At 40.0% G+C, this 21,205-nt stretch overlaps 1 protein-coding gene across 3 annotated transcripts in view; it reads right to left on the reverse strand.

Moving 5' to 3' along the window:
* Positions 1-21,205, reverse strand: part of TPK1 (thiamin pyrophosphokinase 1) — a 311,682-nt gene that overhangs the window by 16,149 nt on the left and 274,328 nt on the right. The window lies entirely within an intron of this gene.

The raw sequence follows: 21,205 nt of genomic DNA on the forward strand, positions 1-21,205 counted from the left end.
ATTTTAGGAACACATGAAAGTCCCTCTCTACTTTTCAAGAAATAGTACAAGCATGAGTTATCTTTTCCCCAATCTCTCAAACAAATACTCCTTTTCTAGCCATCCACTACTAAAATGAGAGATGTATGCTTAGAAATTCATCCTATGAAGTGTTCAAGACATTCTGATGGCCACAATTTATCTACATAAATTACGGTACTTCACAGCAAAGCTCCTGTCATAAGAAAACACCATATGCCCTAAATTGTCTGCTGCCCTCTCAATAATCAGCCTACTTTTTAAAATCTAGAGATTTGCTGATAAAGGACACCTCAGTGCATGCAGCGACAAAAAAAATTGAGTTTCATACACATCACTGGAAACGTCCACACACTGCTCTATTAATCTTTAGATTGGGGTCATTTTTCTCTTGAGATGTGGTAATAGAATACTTCAAGAGAAAATGGGGAAGAGCACCCAGACAGGGGCCTGCTGAATACTAAGCAAGTTTGCCTCCTTTCTTCTTGGTTTAATCCTAAAATATATCTAATGGCCAAAGCTGCTGTTTACTCTGTACCAACCAATACTGATGCAGAAGGAGTACAGGATGTTTAGTATCATCAGTCTGCCCCGACATCTCCTCAAGTGCCCTGTGCTGTAAGATCTATAAACCTATGCAGGCACTGCTCCTCTTCTCTCCCTGATCCCAACATATTTTATTGGTTCCAGCATTATCACCCACCTGCCCAAGAGCTCCTCAAATCTCATACCCAACCTGCTTTGCAGTTCTTTTTTTGTTTTCTCTGGGAATCAAAATCTACTCTCTTCTGGAAAAGCACTCTGACCCCTTGTCTTTTCTCCTGTGGAGATTCAGTCTCTAAGTTACAGCACATAGAAAAGACTTTTTCTACCTCATTCCTCAATGTCTCTGGATGAGTATCTGCATGGTACCAGGCCTTGAGCCCCACATTTAGTGTTCTTTTGTTTCAGGACATTTAAAACTGGATGAGTAAAAACATACATGAAAGTGCCTGGGAGTAAATTATGAAGGGAAGTGGCCTCATGTTCTTCAGCACCTTTGCCAGTCTTGATTTTTATAGTATTCTTTCCATGTGTGAAAATTGTGATTACCAGCAGCATATGAAATGCCCACCACTGTGTTTTCGGGCACACTTCTCCATCCACAAAACTGAAATCAGTGGAGTGCCCTTTGTGCTAATCACAGAATCACAGAACAGTGTGAGTTGGAAGGGCCCCAGATGGATCAGTCAAGTCCAGCTCTTAACTGAATGGCCCATATGGGGATTGAGCCCAGGACCTTGGTGTTAATTGCACCATGCTTGCACCAAATGACCAAGAGCAAGAGTGTCATGCCTGTGCCTCTGAGGGTACAGTCCTGTATCCTTGGAGGCTCCCTGCTGGATTCCTTCTCTCATCATTTCATTCTACAGCCAAAGAGATGGTCCACAAGGGTGGAAGAAAAGCACACTGGGCTTCACCACTCCTACTCAGCTGAACTGCCAGTGGGGCAGTGCATTCCCAAGCTGCTGTGTGGAATGCTGGCATCCAACCTGCCTCCTGGGATGGCTCAGGAACCCCTGCACAGGGAAGCACAATTCAGTGGTTTAATGACACCACTGCCTGGCATCTCTGCAGTTCCTCCAATATGTCTGCACCTCCAGGGAGCCTCAAAATGAAGCTCTTCTGATGTACTTCTGTCTGCTCATGGTAACTTCAAAACACCTCCTCCTGTATAACACAAAATGCACCAGCAATGCAGAGGTTAAAGGGTTATGTTGGGATTTTCACTGCATCTTTTCACTCCTTCTAAGATATCAATGTAAGATTTTCTGTAATTGCCCATACAAGTTTCCCAGGACACACACAGCTTTTAAACAACTTAACGTCTTAAAAGTTTTAGGCTCTGCATTATCAGCTAGGAAAATCTATGAAAAGGGTGGACACATTTTGAATTTTTTGGGACAATGCAGACTGGACTTTATTGAGAGAGAAGAAAGGTATTTCTATGAGGAGTAGGTTACATTACCAAGTAGGCCCATATATAATGGGACTCTATAATACCAACCATTTCTAATATATTCTCTAATGGTCCTGCTCTATGCTCTATTTCAGTCTTGAACCCCTAAATGTCACTTGTCCTGTGAGAGGCTGTTACAGACCCTCATTGATATTAATGACATCTGCTACACACAGCCAGCAAGCCTCCAACATCATGAGACAGTTGGAGCTGTAGAAGGGGAGATGCTTTCATTATGCTTTATCACAGACAATGTGAACTTCTGCCTCTCTGCACTCTGGGAACATCACCCCAGTTTCACAGCAGGGATCACTCTTGCTGCTTCTTGCTGTTTAGATGCTACACACCTTATTTTGCAGAACCTTCCCACTCCTTTTCATGGCTTGTACCAGTCTCATAATTTCATGGAGGGAAAAGAACTTTGCTTCTTGGGAGAAGCTGCACAAATGAATGACAGAAGTCCATACTGCAAGTACCTTGCAAAAATAGACACTGAGGAAGAGCCAGCACATATTGGTCCTACCTGGATGCTAAACCATAGGCAAAGCAGTTTTTGGCTGGCAGCAGTGGTGTTGAGTGTCTGCACACAATCCTCTGAACATCAACTTTGAAAGTTTTTTTTACACTAAGTAGGTCATAATTTTTGTTCCCAAGTCACTGTGCAGAGAGAAAGAAAAATCCACTGGGGCATCCAGTGACATTATGGGGAATAGGATGAAGGTAAAATGACAGTGCTTATTTCTTCATTAAAGCAAAGCATCTGCCACTTTGTTAATATTCCAGTATGCCCTGCTCACAGAGAACTGTGAAGGCTGCAATGATTAAAGGCAGTTCCGACTGGAGAAAATGCTTGTTGCACTGACCTCAAAAGTGTAATTCAAAATTTATGCTGCTGAATGGTCTACACCCTAATCCGAGGAACCATCTGTGTAGACGTAGGTACAGTACACACACAGTCTCAGGAGAGGCACCCTGGACTTACCATCAGCATGACAGGGAACAAAAGATGATGGTCTAAAAAACTAATTTCCAGTGAAGCTTATGACCCAGGAGGTAAAAAGTTACTGAACCTGGTGCTCAGAGAGGCCACTGCCCTGACCCAATCAGCTGTAATCACTCAAAGAAGCCACCACAGGCTGCTCAGGGCGGTTTTGCTGTAAATAGGCAGCTGTGAACACAGGAGACTACAGTGGCTTCCTGCCAAAAATCTGCATTTTAATAACTTTGTAATTGCATACTTTTGCAATCTGTTGACTCTGACTTAATTTAAGAACATCCAAAGAGTAAAACAGTATCACCACCAGGTTTTCTGGTACTTTAAATTTCACAATGAAGTATGCATCATCTCAGTAATTACTGTGAATAATTCATAATAAGGGTTATAATGATGTGACACATTCTAGTGAATCCCTGAAATTTAGGATGTTGAAGGGATAAAAACAAAATAAATATTAAATTCAATAGTAAATATTAGAAGAAAAATAATTAAATTCCATAATTAAAAAACCAGATTGCAAATCCAGTCTGGGTGGTGGTATTGCTATCAAGCTCATGTAATTTCATTAGAAGTGATTTACTTTAAAGATGAAGAATAATTTTAGCAAAAATGGCTGTGATCCTGCAAATGCCAGCATCTACAGGCAAAACCATGCATGTGAGTAGCCTACTGCACAATGGGACAATTTGTGTGAAACTATTTGCAAGACTGAGGCTCCAGCCACAGTTTGCACGACAAAATACTTGAAAAAATTATCCATCTTAATAAAAATAATGTTGAATTAAATCCACTTTTACTTGGTTGTTCTTTTCAGATTAGTGCTACGAACAATATATTGCATGAGGGATATGGAAGAAGTTTCAAATTATCCAAGACCCTTTGATCAAAGAAACAAACATGTTTTGGCTCACCTTAGCTCACAGTACCCTTTCCTTCATCCAATATTCTGAAACCATCATCCCTAAAGCACACTTCCAGGCAAAGCCACAAGACACCTAGATGCAGTATTTCTTTCATGGGCTTACAAGGTTTGAGAGATCTTGAAAGTCTTGTTTCACTTGAAATTGAACTTTTTACATCCTCCCTCTATACAGATGCACTGACTGACCATTCCAAGTCAACCAACCAAACTCTAGTACTTAAATGGAATGATAACATAAGTTCAGTTTTGTGTTTGCAATTTCTTAATTGCCTTTCTTAAGTCAAAATTTTAACAATGGAAAGACTTGTTGTTCCATTTAATGAGTGGGAGAGTGAAAGCTCAGTTCTCCCACCCCTCTTTCCAATGAGGCAGCAGGCTGAAATTAAAATTAAATCTATAGCTTCCAAGACTAGAAGCTATCTAAGGAACCACTTCATAATAAAGCAGATAAGTGGTTGTAACTTAAAGTGTACATCTCCAAAGGTTGATCAGGCTGAATGGACTCCCGACTGGCTCCTTTCCTTCCCTATTCCTGAAAAGCAGTGACAAAAGCCCCCAGTGGGCAGATGAATTTGCCCCAGTATACACTGGGAAGGACAGTGAAAGGCTGTCAGAGCTATGATTGAAGGTACAGCTGCACCAGTTCAGTCCAAGAGGTGTTGGGCTTTTTGTTGTCATCTTTCCCTCCGCCTCCGAGTTGTCATTTCTTGTCATTAGAGCTTACTTCCTCAGTAAAGGTGTATGTGTTTGCTAGCAAGAGAGGGAAGGTGCTGTGTGACAGATCCTGGTGACATATTTGCCACATATAATGATATACAGACGTGATTTTCATTCTTACTTGCAAAAAGAAATGCAGTGTTTTTACCTAATTCTGAAGAATGTAAAAAATGCAAGGATTTTTTTTTTTACCCTGAATATTTAGCAATACTTTTCTTGAAAGCTTGTTGCAATTATTTTCTGTTTTCTCATTAATTCTCTTCAATAGTCACTACATGTACCTCAGCCCTCCAGTTTGAAACAGTATCATGCAGCCCCAATAAATATATCAATTTTTACCATGAATGAATTATTCAGAGAGAATAAACCAGAGTAGCAAGTACTTAACACTGGTCACTAAATAAAGCAGAATAAACATAAGATCCTAGAAGGATGGCAGCCGTTGTAGATGAGACAGATTTATGATATATGTGGAGTGCAAACTCCCCCCACCTTCCTAATGCCACAGCTTTTCCAGTGGCAAGGGAAACATAGCAGTCATTTCATCCCCTTGTCAGCTTCAAGAAGCAACCTGAAGAGCTTTACTCACTTAGAAATGTAAAGTAATACACAGTGAAAGACCACACTTGAAATGTTCTCCATCACTCATCCACTATGAAACCTTCATCGCCAGGCAGCAACTGCAACACTTTCTAGCAGGGGCTTCCAGTGGCTGCTTCAAGGCTCAGCGATGCCATAGGAGGAAAGTAACACTTAATTTTACTTCTTTATTGGTGGGTGGGAGGGATGGGAATGTAACAAATGACCCCTGACATAAGGCATTTCATGGAGAATTGACCAGTTGGGATTAATGGCCCTTGGCTGAATCTGGGCTATAAAATTTTTCAGCCAGCCATTAATTTTCAGGAAATGTTCTATTCCTCAGTCATTATTACTTAAATAAAAACATATATTGTGTATATGGTCAAATCAAATTATGGCTAGAATTTTGTCAAGCACAGATAAGGGTGTAAATTTACTGTGTTATTAAGGCTTTTCCTTTTAGGCTCAGATAACTATAGTTCGGTAGTGGGAACGACTGCTATACGTGCTCGGGGAAAACACCCTTGGCTTGTCCTTGTGTAAAGCGATCATGGGATTAGAAGCCAGGATAACTAATTAAAAAAAAAATCATCATCAATTACCTCAATTTTTTTGTTATGATCATGAAGAAAAGCAACGTACATATACTCACATATGTTCACTGTAATTACACCCAATGATATGTACACTTATCACACAAAAATACATACAGTACATCAAAAATATGGAAGGTGGCGTGGCATTTTTGCAGTGAATTTGGGCTGAATATATTAATTATGGACAAGAAAGCTGTGATTGCATAGTGCAGATCATCCTAAAGAAAGGCTAATAAAACTTTCCCATCACACTTACACTCCCCGGTTTTTGCTGCACACTGCAGGAGCACCAATTTATGAAAAGGAATTTAGCAAAATTTTATGGAAGCTATCACTTGCAAGACTGAGTCTGTACTTCAGCTGTCATTGGTGAGGCCATACAGTGATTTGAGAAGGAAAAAGACTATAACCAATAAAATTTTAGAAGCCTTTATAAATGACTGAAAATAGATTTTCTATACAAGTGCCTTGACTTGAAAATCTCACAGTAAGGTCTGGACCCATGACAGGTATACAGTCCAGTATAGTTAGTATTAATGTATTACTTTACCAATACAGAGAAGGAATTTATAAGCTTACAAAGCATCTATGTAGGGCCAAGGATGATCCACAGACACCTGACTTTAAAATCTTGAACACTTTCTATGTATATAGAAGTGATGTTCATGTCTGGAGATGTTTTACCATTATGAGATGCTCTGTTTTTCTTCCAGAGAGCCTGGAGCAGTGTGTCTACTGAGACAGGCTGTATCCTTAGGGGTGGCCCCACTGAGGACACAACAGAGCATGGACTGATTTTGAGGTGACAAAGCTAAGAAAGGTGTGGTGAAGCTTCAGTCAGCCAGCAGCAACTGGGGACTAATGCCATTCCTGTCTTTGAGGAGCAGCAGGGCTGGACATCAAGCCCCATGCTGCCCCTCAGCATCTGAGGCTGACGGGACCTCAGGAGTGCATACCAGTCACCCCAACACCCCTGATTGGTGGTACCAGGTTCTACACTATTTTTACAATGCCACTTGCAGAAAATGAAGGACATTCTAAATCTGCACCATGCAAGGACAAATATGTGCATTACTTCATGTCAGTTTGTGGGCATGCAGTCCCTGACCCTGCCCCTCACCTCCCTGCATCAGTGCTGAGCTCCCTGGCACCCTCAATATGATGTCTTCGAGGTGCTCTGACCATTCCTCTTCCCTCTCACATCCAGCATTTGGTCTTCCCCGTCTCCTGTGAGGGCTGGCAAGCTCTTGCTTCAATCCAGTTACCACATTCAGCCCCCTCACTCTCTTCCCATACCAGGAAGTACTTTGTCTTTTAGCAAAATAACAATGTGAGTCTTCCAAGCTACTCAGCACCTGCAGTTTGTCAAGTGAGAAGGAAGTCTGCCCAAGAGGTGTGCAGACAGGCCTGCTCTAGAAAGAATTTCAGCTTTCCAAGTCGTTTGCTATTCCCAACATCTTCCACAGTGGTCTGCCTCACGCCTTGTTAGTTCGGTGGATCACACAAAGATTTCCAAGCAGCATGATATTAAATGCTCTAAAAGATGACAAAACCAGGACGGGGCCCAGCGTAATGTGAGCTTTATACTAATACACAATCAGTGAAATAATGACTTACTGCCTCCATACTTCATGGGCACATTTGAAACAAAGGAAAATTAAGCTTGCATGTTCTGATTCACCTTGGCCTTCTTCAGCCTTGTACTTAATGCAGTCACTGATATGCAAACCAATTTTATCAAGTCTCAAGAGATTATTCTGGCTGGTACTAATGACTGAGCTAAAAAAATCAGGTTTGATCAAGCTCTGATGCTGAAGAGCCACATATTCAGCTCTGTTGGGGTTTTAGTTTAGTTTTAGTTTTTTTCCTGTTAAAGGAATTTTTCTCCCATAGGCATGTTGCTAGGGGACAAATAGCTGTACTTAAGAAAGACAAAAAGGGGAGTGGGGCGGGCCTGGCTACTCCTTTGTCTACACCTGGGTGTGGGGACAGTTCGCTCTGAGCGTCCGGAGAGAGAAGCTGCAGAGAAAGGAGCTGCTGCTGCTTTCTTTTTGGCCGTTCTTTCTTCCTGCTGGAAACAACGCCGGGACCCCAAAAGCCGCTTTCCCTGCCCTGCTGGAGGCCAGGCTGTGGCCGCCCTGCCCCGCTGCTGCTTCGAGCTTTCGCTGCGTTGTAGCCCTGCTCGCCCTGCCTGCCTGGGCCTCCGGGGGGTTCCCCCTTTTGGATACATCTCGTCTGCCACCCGGGATTTGTGTTTGTGCCTGCCGCCCTAGCCTGCCGCTCCTGAGAGCCCGGGATCAGCTGCCCAGGGGTTTGTGGAGCCTTTGTTCCATCCTTCCCGGGATCCCAGGGCACCGGTGCCGCGTGCTCCCCGAGCTCGCTCCGGAGCGCCCCCTGCAGCCGCGGGGGAACCATCGCACCTGCCCTGCTCACCGGGAGCCGCCAGCGCCCCTGCCGGCTGCGAGCGGAACTGCACCCGAGGGGAAAGGGCCCGACAGCCGAGAAGGCTGGCACTGGGTTTGTGATTGCTGTTACTGCCAGAGTTGTTGTTGTTTTGTTTGACTGGTTATATACATATATATATATAGTAAAGAACTGTTATTCCTATTTCCCACATCCTTGCCTAAAGGCCCTTGATTTCAAAATATAATAACTTAGAGGGAAAAGGGGTTATATCTGCCACTTCAAGGGGGGTTTCTGCCTTCCTTAGCAGACACCTGTCTTTCAAAACCGAGACAAGCTCTAAATTTGTATTTCCTGGCATTTACTGCCCATTTTCTATGAACACATAGCTGACAAAAAAAGTGCTTTGTAAGGACACAACACTGGACAAAATTTATTCTCAAATCCTGCCCATGTGCACTCTGGGAATCCAATGCACCACAACTGAGAAAGCGGCCAAGATATTTCCTTTTTCATTCTTTGTACTGAAATGAAACTTTTTAACCTTACCTCATTAACCTATAAGAGAATCAGAAAGCAAATACTAATTTCTGCCATAAAAGCAATGAGCAAATGTAGCAAATATTATATGTGGTAATTTCTGTAATCAATACTATAAAAATTGGTGAAAAATGCACCACCACCTTAAAAAGCATTGAAACCTGTAATGAAGGTTAATAGTAATCATAATGTTTAATTCACCAAATGGATGGAGCATAAGAGATCATCCACTGTGAAAGATACAATTCAAACATTCTTAGAGCCCTAGAATAATACAAAAACAATAGAGAAGTATAATTATACGCCATGGATTGAAGTTCTTTTCTGGGTAAAGAAAAGGCAGGAAGACACCATGAGCTGAGATCCCCATGTTCCCTATGTGTACAAACGTACTTAAAAAACAATTAGATTAGAAGATTCATACTTTGTTTTTTTTCCATAAACCAGTATGTCTTATCAGTATTACAAAGAAATTTATAACCTAGGAGACAGAGCAAACAGCAGTGCTGTTAAATTAATATTAATTTAATTTTTTTAAAAGGAAAGTGCTTTCCCTAGCTGTGACCCTTGGCTAGTGAAAATCCACTTGCTTCTATTGCTACATTCTCCTTGCTTTATTTTCCTATGTTATTCAGTCTATTCAATTCTTTTTGCAAGACTGAGCCTTCAGAGGCGGGTATTGTGCATATGCTATATGTTCATAGAATGCTTCTTTAAGCCTTGTTCATAGCTTCTAAACAAGCTTCAAAGCCTTGTTTATAGTCACAGTAATGACCAAAAAATGAAATTTCATCAGCTTAGAAATACAACCCATGAGATGCAACACAGATATCCAAGTAGACAGTTTGATTTTAGAAGTAAGAATCCAATACTTCCAAAAACTTCAGTAGTTTTTTTAGTACTTTGTGCTACACCTAAACAAACTAAGGATGGATTAAGGGGCGATATTTCCAAGACTTTTGGATATTTTTATCTGTAATGGTTATTAAACACGGTTAGAAGAGGGAATTCATTAAGTATCTCTGAAAAATCAGACACTTAGTACAAGGCTTAATTTTGGCTTGTAAACATTTTCGTCACAGTGGCACAGAAAATGCATAGTTAGGGGAAAAATACCTAATGCCTTTTGCAATTTAAAACCACTGTACTATTATTTTCCATATCAGCCAAAACTCCTCCAACTTCCTTATGCACACGAAAAATAACATCAGACACTGAGAAGCAATTACCAGCTCCTGTGAGATGAATCCCTTATGCTTGTAATTAATGTGTTTTAGCTTAAAAACAAAACAAATCTAAAATTAATAAGTATTTCCTTACACTTTCGTTGTTATACAAAGAAAGCCCACCAGGCAGCCAAAGAAGAGCAATATCAATATATCTTCTTGTAGTTTTCAAAGCTTTTTGGCCTAGGTCATAAAACAAAGATGGTGGAGGAAAAGAATTGCTCATAGTGCTTTGAATGGTATCAAAATGTTGCCAGCTTGAGATGATTAGCTATTCATTAATACAATGCTGAAGTAATTTTTCCCACATGTCAGTGCTCACATACATGGATTTTGCATACACACATACAAGATAGGAAAGTATGTCACAAAATAATCCAAAAGCACCATTAACAGTATCATCTAGTCACACTCGACTGATGCCAATGCTATTTGCCTCCTTTTTTACTTGTACATTAAAATATGATTTTAAACACTTGCACAGGAGCTATTTTTTCCTCCCATTTCCTGCCTCTTTGATACTGAGGTGTTTTATTCAGACCCTTGAATTCTGTGAGTCGTTTTGCCTGTGGAATATTCTGGACCTGACTTTGTACTGTGTTTATTTCAGCAGTGACGAGAGGTTTTTGTCCACTGTACAGCTCAAGTTGTGGTGATGCTGAATTCAGTCCTGGTGTCTGAAATGCTTTGAAATCTCACAGGGTGAGAAACAGCATGGAGCTTGCTTGATCTTGGTATTTAGGCCTTTTGTTCACCCCTGACTGAACAGGCACTGTGGGTGACGATTTTGATTGGAAAAGAGAAATTTCAGGCCAAAACCCTACAGTGAGATGTGGTCTCCAGAAAGGTTAACATGTTCTTCAAAACAGCAAAGATAGATTGCTGCTTGCCAGTAGAACTGTGATCCACTTAGCTGAGGCATACAACAAAAAAAAAAGTGCTCCTTCTGCTTTCTGATGCCTTTCATCACTCTTTATGCAAGAAAGTAGAGTTGATGCTAGCCCAGCACCTGGCCAGTCATTGCCCTATTCATAAATCATAATAAAGCAAACATCACTTTCTCCACAGTGTAATCAGGACACAAGTTCCCAGTGTATGGTGCTTTCAGCTGTCAGTTTTCCGTATTTATCTTGTCTTTTGGAAATCAATCCTGTGCAATGTGAACATGGAGAGGTGGAAGTGAAGAAGAGAAATTTGCACAGTATCACTCCTCAAGTTTACTTATCTTGTAAATCTATAAGGCACCTCTCATGCTCATGTAATGAGCATGTTATAAATAAAAAAGAGAAAGAAATCACCTCTGCAAAGTAAAACCAACAACAAATCTAACACTTTCCCCCTAGTAAATGCTAGAAAAATGCAAGGAAAAGAGATCCCTCCCTCTTAAGTATTTTAAGGCAATATATTTATGAGAGCATAACTCACTGAGTATGCTTCTAGTACACTATAGAGAAAAAAAGTTTTCCTTAAGACTCAAGCTATACTGGAAAAGAAACAACTAAAACGTTGTTTATGGTAGAACAAAGGGTTTCTTACATGGAATCCGACCTGTATAAATAAAGCCATTTTATTAGGCCAGTAGTAACTCAGTTGCAACTTTGGCTGTAACTGACATATAATTGTTAGAGCAAACTATTTTCAAAGATGATTTACATCAGTCACGACACACTATTTACTTCCAAATGCTGAGACTTATGGTTCAGCTTCCTTTTATGTGGCCCAAAGAAGATTTGGAGATAAGCAAAGGAAGGACCTCAGGACTTCAACCAGTGTCAACAGACAAAAATGTGTATATATTTTATAAAATTTTGATAAACTCTTTAATACTGTTTTAGCTTTTACTTGCATCATGTTCTAGCCCCTCACAAACAAGCACAATGCAAATGCATTCAAAAAATGAAACTTCCTATAATAGTCCCAAGAGTAAACAGTCATAAAATTTTCTTTAGACATCTAATTTGATGTTGAAATAAGAATAATTCCAGAACTGCACAGCAGTGCCTTGCACCACAGAGGAACTGAGTTGCCTAACTTTAAGCCTCTAAATCATACCTAAACTAGAAGCATAAAATGATTCAAAATAGGTAGTGGAGATGCCCTAAAAAAGGTTTCTGAAGGATACTTCTAAGCCGCTGATGATTCACTGCTCATGACCTTCTTGGAGATTGTGAAAATGGAGGGCCCAACAACAGCGATACACAGAGGTGTGAATACCTGCCATGTCCATCTTGAAAGTGAAGTGATTACCTTCACAGCCTTCAAACAGACCTGAAACCTGTATTCCCAAGAAGGATAGGCCAGCAGTGAAGAGGGGCACTTTTCTTCTCTATTGCAGCTCACATTTCTCAGTTCAAGTGAATTCAGCTTGGTGTCATCTAGAGGGGCAAATTTCTAGGGGAAGCAGACCACTAAATATCTCATGGTAAGAAATACCGGCTGATATTCGCTCTTGCCACCTCACCTGCAGATATTGTGGAGCGGAAAAATGAAGAGACAGCCAAAACACAAGTGAAGTTGAAATGAGACTGGTGTGAATCATGACTGCAATAACCAGCTCACCTGGGGCACGTCTCCTATGTGGAGGCAGGAGCTCAATCAAAGCAGTCTGGTATAAATGATGTGATTTTAGAGAGAATGACTTAAGCTAACTCAACCTGGTATGTGAACATTTTGTGTTGATCAAAACCTGAAAAAAAATCAATACAAAATGAAAATTCAGCTGGTCACGCTTTGAGTACTGGCAGACTCTGACATTTAGATCCGAGCACTGAAGGCAGACATCTCTTTTCAGGTACAGGCCTGTCTCCAAATCAGATGCTCATTTCACCTGCTTGGCACAGCAGGCCTGTAAATTGACTGTCCCTTACTTCCTCTGGACACAAAAATAAATCAGGTTAGCTCAGCCCAACAACTGAAACTGCTAAAGCTAGCCTGGCCTGCAGCAGATCAGGAACTGTTCAGGTGCCCTGCTCTGACAGCAGACTGATGGGGTAGTGAGTCTTATAGAGGAGGATGAGGGAGTAGTGAAGCACCTCTCCCATTAGGGTCCATCAGGTCCACAGCCTCAGGGGAAAATGCAAGGATCTACATTAAGGGCCTGCTGTGCTAATCCATCGTGATGGGACAACCTCAAGAATTCTCCTTCCTTGTTTGCATTCAGAGCCTGGGTAAAACAGACCAGCCTTAATTCCCATGCACGCAGTCCAGTTAAATCCTTAAAGCCTGCAGACAACCTTTAGTGAAAAACTTATTTTCCAACAAAACACAGAAGTACATAAGCAAGAAGCTCCAAATCAAATCAGCAGGCTACTCCATATCCTTATGAGAGGTGAGTAATAGAGAGACCCTGAGCTACATATGTGAACCACTTAACTAATCCTATTATGTAGGGTACTAAATATGTACAAGAAGGTTTTAAAGCTTGTAAGATAAAAAAGGCCTCATTGACAAAATGACTAGCATATTTCCTACGATAAAAGGTCTTTCAACACTCTTCATGTTCACATCAGACTACCAGAGTTGCTCTTACTCTTCCCATCTTCTTTTCTTTCCTACCCTCAACCTACAGCTCATGGAACTTTGGGTCTCCTCGGGTTAATGGACTCCCTTTTCAGCCATCTTCTCGCTTGCCAGGCAGAACTGAGCTACATCTTGGGGAGAACTGTACAAATACAAACAAAGTGAACAAAAACTAGACAGCTTTCCTTTGTTTGTAAAGGCTTACACAGGATACTACAACAGGTATTATATTAAAACCTAAAATAAATAAATGTAAGCTGTTCCTAGCATAGTAAATATGACATTACTTTCCATGTAACCCAAGGACTGAAAAGGAAAAAACCCCAAACATAAAAAAGGTGATAGAACAAAACAGTCACTACACCTTGATAAAAGTGAAGTTACTTATGCCAAAACCTAAAGCAATATTTGTACCCTTTGTCCTGAGTGATCAACAGGCAGTAATTATTAGTTCATTAGCTGCTCAGATCACTGTAAGCTGGTGATGTGCTCAGAAATGGCTGGGGAGTAGACAAAGAAATTTTTCTCCCAAGAAATCAATTCAGCTGCTTCAAGAAAACATGATTAATGTTTTCTTGGGATGCTGCCTGCACCGGAAGGGCAGCTATGTGTTTAGACATTGTTAATATAGAGCGCACTCCTGCTATAAAACTCTCTCAGGTAAAGCCAGCTATGACAGAATTACCGACCTGTCAAACCTCACCAATGTGCTTTCTAACGCTGAGGCCATCCAAACCACGTGAGTGCTTACCAAAGCTGCTATTTCTCACTACTCCTGCCTTGCAAGGCCACCTGCCCGCTGATAGGCTTGGACAGGTGGTCAGGGCTTTTCTTTCTTCTGCTTATGTGCAAAAAGGTGTGAAAACTTGGAAAACATAACAAACCACAGTCAATTAGGTGGTGAACACACTCTTACATGAAACACTTAAACTGCTCCAGGATGAGGGCAATGTTTCAGTTTTCCTCTTCAAGGCGAGAAATAAGAATCACTGCATTTGTCATACAAATTTACTGCTTTGAAAATGGGTATTTGAATAGTTTTCTCCTTTTTTTTGGACATTACTACTGGTCTTACCTCATTGAAAGCCTACCTGATGGCAGGACGACAGTATACATTTAAACTTTCTTAGCCATCAAGACATATACCTACACTATACCTAGAAATGTTAAAACCTGAATATGTATTTTTATGTATGCAAGTATCCACTTATAAAATATAAGTGATCCTAGAACATAGCATCAAGCTTTTTTGTGTGTTAAACAGAAAACTCTCAAGAATACAGACCTCACAGCTTTTCCCCATGAGAAAGACATTGTAGATGCATATGGAAAAGTTTCTTACTACTACAAAATAAGACAATTTATTCTCAGGATGTCAACCGAGCAATAAAGCACAAGTAACCATAAAGTATTCAGAAACTTTTCTGCAGTTTTCTGTACTTTATCCAAAATATTTTTATGTGTGTGCAAATGAGCACATACATTATCTGACTTGTCATTAGCTTATCTAAATCTTGACATGAAGTATAAATTGTTAATGATGTGCAGCTGAGAAATGTCAAAAGTATATAGCAGGGCCAAAAGTAAGCACAGAAAGGTAAACAGGAAAACTTTCTATGGCATCTTCTTTCCTGCTACAAAAATGTATAATACCAGTTAAAAATATAAATCTATAAATATATAAAAATGTAATACCAGTTAAGCAATCTTCACACAGCACTGAACAGGTGAAAGAGTAGAAAAATCCTTCTTTCACAACAACACTTAGGGGGAAAAATAAAATTCCTAAAATGAATCCTGGAATAATCAGTCCTAACTCTTTCATGACAGAAACCTTCAGATTCCCATGTCTTTAGAACTACGGTTGGCAACTGATCTCTAAGCAGGGTAATTGTACTCTAGTGCCGTCCTTGATTTTACTGCATTTGGATATACTGGTTCGTTTCAACAAGAGTTTCTTGCTTTTGTTATTTATTTATCTTTTTAGTTAACTGCATGAGGAAGGGTCTAATTCATAAGCACTGTTAAATATTTATACACCAAGATTTGAAGAACAGTTGCTATAGGCCTGGAATTTGACAGGGATTACACCTCTAATGAAAGAGTAAGAAAACTGTACTCTGTAATACCAAGGTCTATCCCACGGAAGGAGGGAGAGTGGGAGGGGATACGGCCTAGCTACTTTCTTGTAACTCATTCAGATGTCACAAGCTCTGAGATAAACAGGAAGATGTTGGTTTCTACCTTGTGGTGATTGCATATAAGCAGGAGAGTGTTGTTCTTTCCCTCGAGAGAAGGGAAGGGTCATCACACATCTCCCCGCGTCAGGCGCACACAGATACACAGTCAGCACCGATGCTCTCGAGGTGTTGCAGTTTAAACACTACCTCTTCCTCAAAGGTGCATAAAATCAATGTCAAGCTCATCCTGGCTTCTAGTGGTTACAACATGAACCCAAAGGTACCCCACTGAGGCGAAGCAAGTCATTTATGATTTATATCAGCTAAAGCAAAGCAAAGCAAAATACAATAACCTCTGGAGCCCACAGCTCATGTACTCCTTGTAAATACGTGTGACTCTGAAAGTTTATCCAACCTTTGTCTGAGGAAATATTTACTTCGTGAACTGCATGTTTCAAAGTCACATTTCACATCCAGCACATGTTCATTCTGAAGTCTGTACATTAGCAGCTCTTGGCACACCAGTCTCCTACGTGCAGCATCGACTCTCTGGCTAGCAAAGCTGCCCTACTTCCTTAAGACTTTTAGGCTGTGCATCAGTTTCATAGCTCAGTGCTCTCTGACTGAGGTTTAACATTTTGTAGAAGCTTATGCAGAACATCAGCTACTTTTTAACCGAGAAAGAAATATTTCACATGAGCGGTTTTCTTTTCAGATTGCATTTCTTCCAGAATGCTGGTCTGTAGAGTGCATAGAGATCCAGTGATGTTACGAGTTGTGTCCTCAACCATGGGCCATTATTATTAGTACTGAAGAAGTTGTTCATTAATACTTCATGAAAAAAAAACCTCTTTTACTTGTCCATGGTTTCCTAGAGTACTCTAGGACTCACTGGAGAAACAGGAAAGCGAGAGCACAAAGAACAGGGCTGAACAGCCAAACTAGGTGGCATCAAGCCATGGTAAGAATATGTGGAATATGAAAGCAGTAGTAGATATATACACTTTCAACTGCCAAAGTTTGATGTCCTGGAGGCTAAATTAAATCAGAACCAAATTTCTGCATTAAGTGAAAACAACAAGAAAATTGTCCAAAATGGTGTACTTGGAAAACCTGCTGATTCAACAAGTTAGGATCTCTCAAATGATTGCTGCACATAACATCAGTAATTAACCTCCAGATATTAAACTTTCTTTTTGTATTTACTGCCATTCAAATGCAGACACATGAAGTGCATTTTTTTCTACTCCTCCCAGGAAGTGGACATGCTCAAGAAATTAGATTTAGTCAAAGGACAGGTATAGAGCACATTTCATTTTAATTTAAAACCAGAATCTTGAAACTTTAAGGACATAGATTTGTCAAACAAACATATAAGAACAGGAAATTTCCAAGGTATCATGTAATTAAAAGAGAAAAAAAAAATTACATGCTGAAGAATACAGTGACATCTACAAATTCTGACTAGAAATCAGGATCATCGTATTGCCTAAGTGAAGTAAGTAAAGTAAGGATTCTTTTTGGTCCAATACACCTCAGAAAGTCAAAACTTTAACTACCACACTTGTTGAAAAAATAAGAAAAAAGCAAATAACTAGCCCTAAAATTTCCAAGGCTCCCGAAGACCTTGAGGATATGCCAAAACATGGAATATAACAGGATCCAGGTACATTCCTGTCACCCCTTTAAAAATATGTCCAAAATACTCCAGTTAATAGCAGAAGTCTTTCCAAAACATGACTAAAAATAGGTTGCTCTCAGGAGGGAGAGGAGCTGACACTATCAGTAGTATTGGTAGATCAGAAATAGAAAAACTTGATAATTTCCAGGATATGATGCCTAATAACAGCTTTTGTTCTTTAAATAATAAAGTTTCTAGAGAGACTGAGTTTCAGGGAAGGGGAACAAATTACTCCCTTTACTTTAAACTAACTTTGAGGACCATTCCTCACCTCCCTAAGAAGGTGGAACAGGGCACCAAATAGTGCTCATTATTTCCCAGCAAAGCTGAAAATGAGGAAGGTGCCAATACTCAGATTGCTAAATTAATTCTTAATTCCCTGTTCTAATGTTCATTCTCATTATGCCCTGGATTAAAACAAACAAACTAAAAGAACATACCAAAAGTAGATGAAAAGTTACAACACAACAACTACACATAGTGAAGAAGAAAAGGTGTTTAAAAAAAGTTGGGAAAAACAAGGGTCGGTCCCTTCCACACTTTTAATGTAAATTATATAATTACATTTTCAACATTTGTCACAGACTTCAAAGTACAAAGCTTCTGAATTCAGAAATGGATTTTACAAAGATTGGCAGCTTTACTAATTATTCAAAATGACAAACAGCACTGATTTTGGAACAGAGGGGAGTCTAAGCAGGGCTGCTATTTAGCTTGAGCAATTAATTGACCTTCTGTTCTATAAAAAATATAAAAAATTCAGAGAAATAAAGTCCACATTATCTTGTTGGATATTTTTGTCTTTTGCAAGAGTGATCTTTAAAATTTATTATAAAGACTCTTGATTAAATGTTCTGATTTACAGGCAGTAAAAAAACATAGAAAAGCAAGTGCTCTATCTTGGCTATCATGAAATGCCACAAGTGCACCATTTTTCAGTTTTCTGAGTTTCACTAATTATTAATAAAACACTTCAGAAAATATGCAATTTGCATTAAGAAAACATTAAGGAAGTGTTTTTCAGCACAGTAATGGTCATCTTTAGAGTTCATCAGATGTGTGAGATGGCAACCATTCCCCACACAGCCAATTTCTAATTCTGCTGAGGACAGGAGAACAAAACAGTTTGACCTTGGAAAAATCTCTAAATAAAGTATGGACTTACAAACATGCACATTTGCATCTGCAATAAAAATCCTCTGAGCATACAAAGAAATAAGAATGATGGCAATTCATAAAGTACTTCTCCTTCTGAAAAAATACTCAGGGGAGGAAATGGGAGTGAGATTCATCTGGGTAAATGCAAACACCTACAATGCCCTAAGGCTGCAACTGTATAGGGGGTGTGACTCATCTTAAGCTAAACATGTGAAGTAAATCAAATAAATGATACTTTCAAACTGCCCACTCATCTTCTGAGCATAAAAGGAGCAACTGTGACTTGCTAGCTGCAGAAGCACAATGTTTGGTAAGATGAGTCACAGCACGAGTATTTACATTTTCCTAACAGCACCACTGTGAACGACGATTTATGCCTTAATCCCTTGTCCCTTCTCCCCTTGAAAATATTATAGTTCCTACATATTTTCCCAGTTATATTTCGAGAGAAATGCAATAACTGTTAGAAGTCTGAAATACCTACATCAAAATTGTTTGTTAATGGATTATGTATGGATGCATGAATGGATCCCTGGATCCTCTGCTGTGAAATCAAGGATGCAATGGCATTCCTCCTGATTATACACATATCATAAAAATGTCTAAAATACTGTTAAAAGCAGCCTGAAATATTTTGAGTAACATAAACTACAGCTGCTGATTTACATCCATCCAAACAGCTGCTGATGGTTTATGAGCTCTGTATTGATAGGCTTTTTATTAAAAGAGTGACCTCAGTTCCCAGAGAGCCCCTTGGTTTCACCTGCACTAGGAATTACAGGCTTCTCCAATGGAAATGCCATTTCCAACTGTTCACTCCATTGCCTGTCTAGAACAAGTCCACAAGAAGTGCCACACCGAGGAAGAAGTAAATCAACTCACAACTCTGCTGTTACACTGGGAGCTCATCTGAAATGCAAGGAGGGGTTAAAAGTCAGATTAATATCATACAATGAAAGGAGAGTTATTACAGTAAATGTGACATTTGAGAAATTGTATGCTAAACAAACAGAGAAGGAAACAGAAGGCAGTCCAAGCTGTTTTGCTGACCTTCACGTGCACATATACTTAACTCTCAACAAAACATTTTAATCATAATTCTGCAGTGAGGCTGGCAGGCAGTTCTCAACCAGACTCCCTACCCTCCTTTTTCCTAACCTTCTCTGGTTGCACAAGCACTTCTGTAGCTGGCCAGCTGTTCACTGCTTCATGTTGTCATACGGAAAGAATTATAATAAAATGCACAGACCAACAAAAAACTGTGTCAATGTTGCTGAACATGTTGGAAAAGGGCAAGTTCCCCTGCTTCTGATGTAGCAGAATTTTACAGAGAGTTAGCCAACTGCCCAGGAGGGCAATAATAATTACTTGGGAAAATTGTAATAGTATGGGTAGAAATAGGAGAGTGCAATGAACATGGAATTGTCAAACTGCTGGCTGATGTTTCTCACAGTGACTTGAAGTCCCATCTCTCATTAAGCTGCACACTGGCTTCAAAGAACACCACAGCACTACACAGGCCGATGTATACTTCTGTCAAAATCTGTGTCAAGAACCTCTGACAGGACTTTCTGCAGTTGTCAGGATGCAGCCACAGCGGCACAACCCTTTCCTTTTCCTTGCTCCCCTCTCTAGTCATCACAGTTATGAAGACAGCTTAGAAGTGCACAGAGTGAAACCAAGTAAATGCTACCCAATGCAACAGACATCTCATCAGTCACAGTGACTTGTTAAACTATTGAATATAAAAGGTGACAATTAAATATCAGCACAATCATTTAGCTGCTGATCGTTTAGCAGAAATATCAAGTCTATCCCACAATCCAAACTGCCTCCCACACACTGCCAGATAGAAAATTGAATATTGCAACAACACCAGGGGAAGAATGTCTTTTTCTAGTCTGTACTCTCATCTTCGCCCCGCTAAAAGATTAAATTAAAAACTTCCTTTTTTTTTACAACTTGCTAATATGAGGGAAAAAAAAAATCCAGATTTACATAGAATATGAATTTTAACTGATACATTTATTCTTATAACTGAGTACCTTCTCAGGTTCAAGTTTATCTGGGTTGGGATGTCAGATTAGCTTTAAAAGCTGCAGTTTTAAGGAATAAAAGCACCTAAAGCTGAGTTACTTGAGCAGTTTGACTGTAGTGATACAACGAGAGAACACAGATGTTGAACAGATATGAATTAAGAAGCCATGAAAAAGTTCTTAGGGTAGAAATATGACTGGTATTTATATAAGAAGATTAAGTACATTAGCTGAGATTCAGAATTAAAGGCCATTTAGATCTAGTGCTTAGGGACATGGTTTAGTGGTGGACTTCTCAGTGTGAGGGTTATGGCTGGACTCCACGATCTTAAAGGTCTTTTCCAACCTAAATGATTCAATGATTCTTCGAAAATGGATAATGACACAAGTAAGAGAGATGTATCTCCTCCCTATAAAACAGAGACACAAAAGAACAGAATGCTCCTTCAAGTAATGTCACGTCAGGCTCTCTCCCCAGAAGTGAGCTGAATACAAGCAGCAGTCAGGGGCCTTCCAGGACTGCTCACCTGGCAGAAGTCCAAATGCAGGAGCTCCCCCAGTGCCTCCCTTCTCCCACCACCAATGATCCTCATCCCCACAGTACAGTTCCTTGCCATCTCTGCAGTGATCT

Source organism: Corvus hawaiiensis, chromosome 1 (assembly GCF_020740725.1).
Source record: "Corvus hawaiiensis isolate bCorHaw1 chromosome 1, bCorHaw1.pri.cur, whole genome shotgun sequence".
Taxonomy (NCBI): domain Eukaryota; kingdom Metazoa; phylum Chordata; class Aves; order Passeriformes; family Corvidae; genus Corvus; species Corvus hawaiiensis.